The following is a 6,622-nucleotide window of genomic DNA, read 5'->3' as shown; positions in this document are numbered from 1 at the left end:
ACCAATAATAGTGTGACCAGTTGAACACAAACATGTATAGATTAATCAATCATAGACTCCAATGAAAATGTTAAAGCTCTTCTATGGACAATAAATGCACTTTTACTGTACAGTATTTCACAACCTCTAAAATTAAGTAAACATGACAAAGAGAAACACTTACCTTTATTTGTAAAACCTACGGTGTGTAATGGGAAACAACATCCATCTTCGTCAGAATAAACTCTGGCTTTGCCACCTTGAAGGAGTTTTCCCAAAAAGAGTTTTTGTCAGCTCAGTCACATTCGTTCACTATAGACAAACAACTTGCATTTCCTGAAAGTCTGCCTTTAAAGTGTAATATGCTGGGTATGTTGCAGAGCAGAAGAGAACCAATGAGAAGTCAGAAGAATGAACCATGACATTATTCCGCAAAGCTTAGTAACTATTTAAAGTGACCAACACAATTTTTTTATATTAAGAGTAGCTCTTTCCATAGTGATGTGTTGGGAAATTGGCAGGACTGGTTGTCACATTTACAAGCAGTGAAGTGTCACACAATATATTTTGACCAAAACAATGGTTTACTGTGGGCTTAATAATTTTACTGTATAAATGTAGCAGAAATTCCAGTAGCCTATAATACCACAATAATAGGTGATAATGTAAATTTCACTTTCAGGATGAGGAGGAAATGTTTTGGCATAGGATGCTGTTTGTGAAGCATATTTGCACCGTCTGTTGTGAAGATCGTTGTTGTGGAATTGGTGTTTGCTCCAAATGCAAGCATAAAGTTGTTTGTTTCTTGGCAGGGCTCATAGACTGTTGAACACGCAAAATGCAATGCAATAAAGACTGAGGTCCAAGAATGGTTTGGTTTTGATATTAAAATGATTTAATTGTTTTGGATTTGTTGAACTGTTTTAAATGACAACGAATTGAAGCATGTGCTTTTATTTACAAGAATATATACTTTTCATTGCTTGTGTTAAATGACCTATTTTGAGTGGAAAATGTATGTATCGTCTGTCTTTGTCTTATAGATTTAAATCATCATGAAGCATTGTGGATTTTTTGGTTACAAGTAGGCACTGGGTCCCTGCCCTAAAGAATAGAAGATAGTTTGTTAAAGGAATAGGTTGCCTAAAAATGAAAAATTTTTCATAATTTACTCACCCTCAAGCTGTCCCAAATATGCGTTTCTTTCTTCTGTTGAACACAAAGGAAGATATTTTGAAAAATATTGGTTACCAAACAGTTGATGGTAGCCAGTGACTTCCAGTGTGTTTGTATGGGTTTTTATAATGGAGTTTTTCGAATCATGAGTTAAATTATATCTACGGTAAACATGACGATACTTGGACATTTTGCTGTACAATGTGAATTGATCCTTCACACAGAGTTTGATTGACAGGCAATCTGACCAAATCATAATGCAAAATCCGCCATTTTGTCTGACAAACAAATCAGACAGGAGAGTAGATTAACATCTGTGGACTTAAACTTGAAAAATGGTGTGTATTGACATCTTTCTGCGGTTGAAATAAAATACCTTATAAGGTTCATTCATATTAATTTCGAGCTTTAGTAAATATGAACAGTTTATTTAACATATGGAAATTGAATAAAGTGTATAAATATAACACTGCATAGTATCAATCTGATTCTTAGTAAAGATCCAAAAATTATTCAGTTAAGTGCAGTGAGTGATTAACATTAAAGGGTTAGTTCACCCAAAAATGAAAATTAGCCCATAAATTACTCACCCTCAAGTCATCCTAGGTGTATATGACTTTGTGCTTTCAGATGAATCCAATCGAAGTTAGCCTATATTAAAAATTGTCTTTGATCTTTCAAGCTGTTTAATGCCACTCAGTGGGTGTTGCAGTGCATCAGTCCAAAAGAAGTGCTTGCGCTCACTGTTGTACACAGAAGCAGCTCCGAGTGGATGATGTATGAGGTCAGCTTTCCGCAGACTGCTGTCCCTGTAAGACCAACTGCATGGATCCAGTACACTGATGCACATCTGGTTTTCACCCAACTGTCAATATTTATTTAAAGGTGTCATATGATGTTGCTAAAAACAACATTATGTTGTGTATTTGGTGGAATGCAATGTGTTTATGTGGTTTTAGGTTCAAAAAACACATTATCTTCCACATAATGTACATTATTGTTGTTCCTCTATGCCCCACCTTTCTGAAATGCGCTGATTTTTACAAAGCTCATTGTTCTGAAAAGCGAGGTGTATGCTGATTGGCCAGCTATCCAATGCGTAGTGATTGGCCGAATGCTTCAAGCGTGTGACTGAAATGTTACACCCCTTACCATACTGTGATGCCGCGTGACGAGACAAAACCAATAAAACCCATTACAAACGAGGCATTTGCTGCATCCAGTGTGGACATAATTACTGATTATAATGACTTATACTGTGTTTTTATGCGTTGTGTATCACGCTGCATAACATAAAACCATGTCTGCATTTGTGATCAGAGAAACGAAAAACAACAAGAAGTACTATTCTGCTGATAAATAGTATTTTTTTAATCATTGTTGGATTATTTTTTTATTATAAAACGTACTTACAGGCTGTGGGTCAGAAGCGCCAGACTGTCCTTGCAAAGTTTGAACTACCCAACTTTATAGAAACAGCCTTTGTGCCACAGGCTACTGGTTCAGGAAACAGTCCTCATCCTCCATAAAATGCGCAGCACACATCTAAATATTTGGGTTGGACTGTTCTGGAACAGTGTTGAAATACAACTTAACCACTGATTTCTAGTTGTTTCCTCTTTTGGAAGGCCAAAAAAAGTAGCTTCGCTTTCACAACAAAACAGTGTCTCCACGACATGGCAGCGGTGGCAACAGAGAGAATAAAAGTTACGCCTTCTTTCTTTGCATGAACATTTGGGCGGCATTATGCAACTCTTCCCACATCGTGACGTAGAAATGTGGGGGTGTGTTAGAAAGAGCCGTTTTAGGGAGGTGTGGTTGACTCTTAACTTTTATAAAGAATATCTCTTTGGGTTTGAGACTTTAGTCTTTCCAACTTTACAGATCTTATTCATGCACCAAGAGCTTGTAACACTCCAAAGAGAAAGGAAAAATTTAAATTGCATTATATGACCCCTTTAACACATAACTGACTGTGTTGACGGGAATACTCCACATAATGGACATTTTGACATAATTGTGTGCATATTTGACCTTGAACGGAAACACGGAAGAGATCTGTTTTCGCAATCACGTGCTGTATGTAAAGTATTTTGTGAGATGGCAGAAAAAGCTTTGCAATAAGTAAATCATTGCATCATGTGCTTAGTAGACATGACTGTGATTAGCTACACTGCAGTGCTGCAACCTTCGATGAATGCTAATGTAATCCTCATTTCATATGTAAAGATGACAGCCAATCATGTTAGTGGGCATTCACATTGACGTCTCACAGCAGACACGCCCCTGATATATAAATTCTGAAATATTATAAAATAATTTAAAAATGTATTTCATGACCCCTTTAAATAAATTTATGTTAAGCACTTTTTAATGATCAGAAACTGGTATCAAGTCATTTCCTCTCATCACATTAAAGTGTTATTAAAATATCCCTTTGTAAAATATTTACATGTTTAGTATGTAAAATATATATTTATTAAGCAAAACAAAAACTTATTACACGTACAAAAATACATTTATTCCAAGTGTGCTCTATTATAAATAATGAAGAAAAAAACAGGAACCCCCCTATCTGAGGGTTGTTCCCCCTAAATGTATGACTAAAAACCACGCTGTGTATTGTAAATAACAATGTTTTATACTTTAAATAATTGTGTAATTAGTAAAACAACACAAACAGGGCAGAAATGCGTTTTAAGTTTAAAAACGTTTTGAGTCTCCCCTCCCTTGCCTCACAGTGCTTTGGTCCAAATGCCTGCTTTCCTCTTTTACATCACATCAGTTGCCGAATCTGTGGTTTTCCCGTGGAACTGAACCCCGCAGAAAAACGTGTATTCGAAACATGATTAGGCTAGTTTTGATTCATTGATCTGCTAACCGCTATGTTATGCTCACCTGTTCTGATAATAATAGCTTTAAAGGACTAAATATTATTTGGATAATTGGTTAAAAAAAACTAAATCTCTTAATAGTCCTACTTTTAGACCTACCTGAAAAACTAAAAAGCAATTTATTTCATTTGTAGGCCTATCGTTATTTTTTTATTTGTGCTATCATTAGTAATTTCTTTATTTGTTTTTATTTTACTTGTCATTTTTTGTTCAATTCAAAGTTTGAAATCAAGTTATCTCATGCTACTGCAACAAAATTACCCCACTGTAAAATTAAAAATACACTGAATGAGATAGCTGCAGTAGGTATAATGGCAATTAAACACTGTTTACATATGAATAAAAGCCTACATTAAAATCTGTCATATAAATTGTTCTCTTCATTAGAAATTAGCCTACTGACTGCCACCACTGATGGACAAAAAAATTTAATAGTAGCCTATTAAAAATATCTGTATGACAGTAGGCTGTATTTTGCAGTTCTTCCCTGATGTATCGAATATGTATACTTTTCAAAGTATAATATCGAAGTTAGAAATTCAAGTATTGTGACAAAATTAATTTTGGAGGGTGCCACAAATTTGTTAAAATTTCTGTGACTAAAAAAAGGTTGGGAAGCACCGTATTAGACTATAATGTGACAGTCACCGTCAGGGCTAAAAGGAAATGAAAACAGTATGTGTTAAAAAATATATGTTAAAGGAGATAGGCATTAAAGGTTGTATTTCACTGAGCATCAATGAATTATAAACATGTCAGAAATCACAACCTTACTTTTGGCTATTTTCCGGGGATAATCTTGAGGCAGTTTATGGGAAGAATTCATTTTGTAGCCCATCTACATTCCAGACTTCTGATCTGATGGAAGGGAAAAAATTAAATCCTTCAGATGTGTAAAAAAGTTTATGGCAAGGCTGCATCACCTACACATACACAAGTCCGGTGAGCGAGAACAAAGCCAATAGTTGTGGAACTCGGCTGATTTAGGCTATTTTATTCACTTAAACATCGGAAGAAGTGATTCTTTTCTCTTTAATACAAATGATGCCAATGTATTTTTCAGTGAGTCCACTACGTTACCTGCTTGACGTATAGTAATGTCTACAATGGACATGAGCGCAGTCGCGGCACGGCCACAACAGCTTGAAGTTGCCTAATGTGGCACGGTCTTCCTGCTGCACTAATAGCAGTAAGGCTGTGTATACTTGTCCTTACAAGTACAATTTTAGCTGTATTATTTGTGTCCGCTTCAAAAATTGCTCTTGAGAAATTTTATGTTTATTGTCCCCCACAACTCTCAGACAAAATGTATGCCCCTGTTCTTGTAGGCTAGAATATTTATATCAAAATAATGTGAAAATCATTCTGTTTACTCATTCACAGAAAACAATATATTGATTTAAATTTTGTAAGACATGTTTTGTGATAGACAGGCTTTATGCGAGGGAGTGACAATGTCCATGAATATTTAGTGATTCAGACCTGAGAGACAAAGGGCCATCCCCTAATGGCCCATCAGTGAGTCATGTGACTGTGAGGCAGGTAAGAGAATGTGAGGAGATTGAAAAAATGGGTCTTTTAAATTATTGCTACATATTAGTCGGCCTACCTTAATGGTACATATACTGTATGTGCCTTTCAAAAAGGTACCACCCCAGTGACAGCTTTTGTATCTTTTTTTCTGACAATGCAATGGGAAATCTGATATTATTCCTCCAAGTTTAGTAACTATTTATAGTGACTTTTTTTTCTCATAGCTTTTTAATTATTTTTTATAGGTGTTTTTTAGATTTAGTTTTTTGTAAATTTTTTTGAGGTTTATTTTCCCTGGAAAATAGTGATCTATGACACTCCTATTATGTTGAATATCAAAGTTTTGTCTCTTAGTTTGTTAATGAGGGATTTGTGAACACAATGTTTTTAGATTTGTTGGGTAAAAAATTCTATTTTTTCTTATTAAGTAAAAAGATCAAATTAGACCCTTGGGGTATGATGGGCCCCCTCCAGAATTGGCACGCTGTCACAACTACACTTTGTTTTTGTTTTCACCGTTCCTGCCAGATTGTTTGTTGTCATGTTCACTGATTTGATTTCGTCATTATGTTCAGCTGTGTCTTGTTAATTTGTTTAGTCGGTGTATTTAAGTTGCTGTCTGTTCAGTTTTAGTTTGTTGGGTCTTGTCAATGTTACGTGTGTCTCCAGCGTTCCTTTGTGTGGAAAATAATGTTTGTGTAGATCTGTTAAATTGTTAACCTTCAACTTTGTGTTTGCTGCGTGTTCATCGAGACACACGCAAGGACCTAAGTGGCATGTTGTTACTTCTAAATGTAATACTTATTGTAATTAATTATTATTCACTGTTTCCATGAATTAGATGTACATATTAGACATTTTAACTTTTTAGGCTATTGAATCAAATCATTCAATTTGCATTCATAGTGTTGCTATTATGACATGCAGTTTTGCTCATAAGTTTACCTTGCAGAATATACAAAATGTTAATAATTTGTAATAAATGAGATGGGTCATAAAAAAAAAAAGATTTACTACTGTCCTGAATAAGCTATATCACA

The sequence above is a fragment of the Cyprinus carpio genome, chromosome B22 (assembly GCF_018340385.1).
Source record: "Cyprinus carpio isolate SPL01 chromosome B22, ASM1834038v1, whole genome shotgun sequence".
NCBI lineage: Eukaryota > Metazoa > Chordata > Actinopteri > Cypriniformes > Cyprinidae > Cyprinus > Cyprinus carpio.
Note: the sequence above shows the minus strand (reverse complement) of the source record.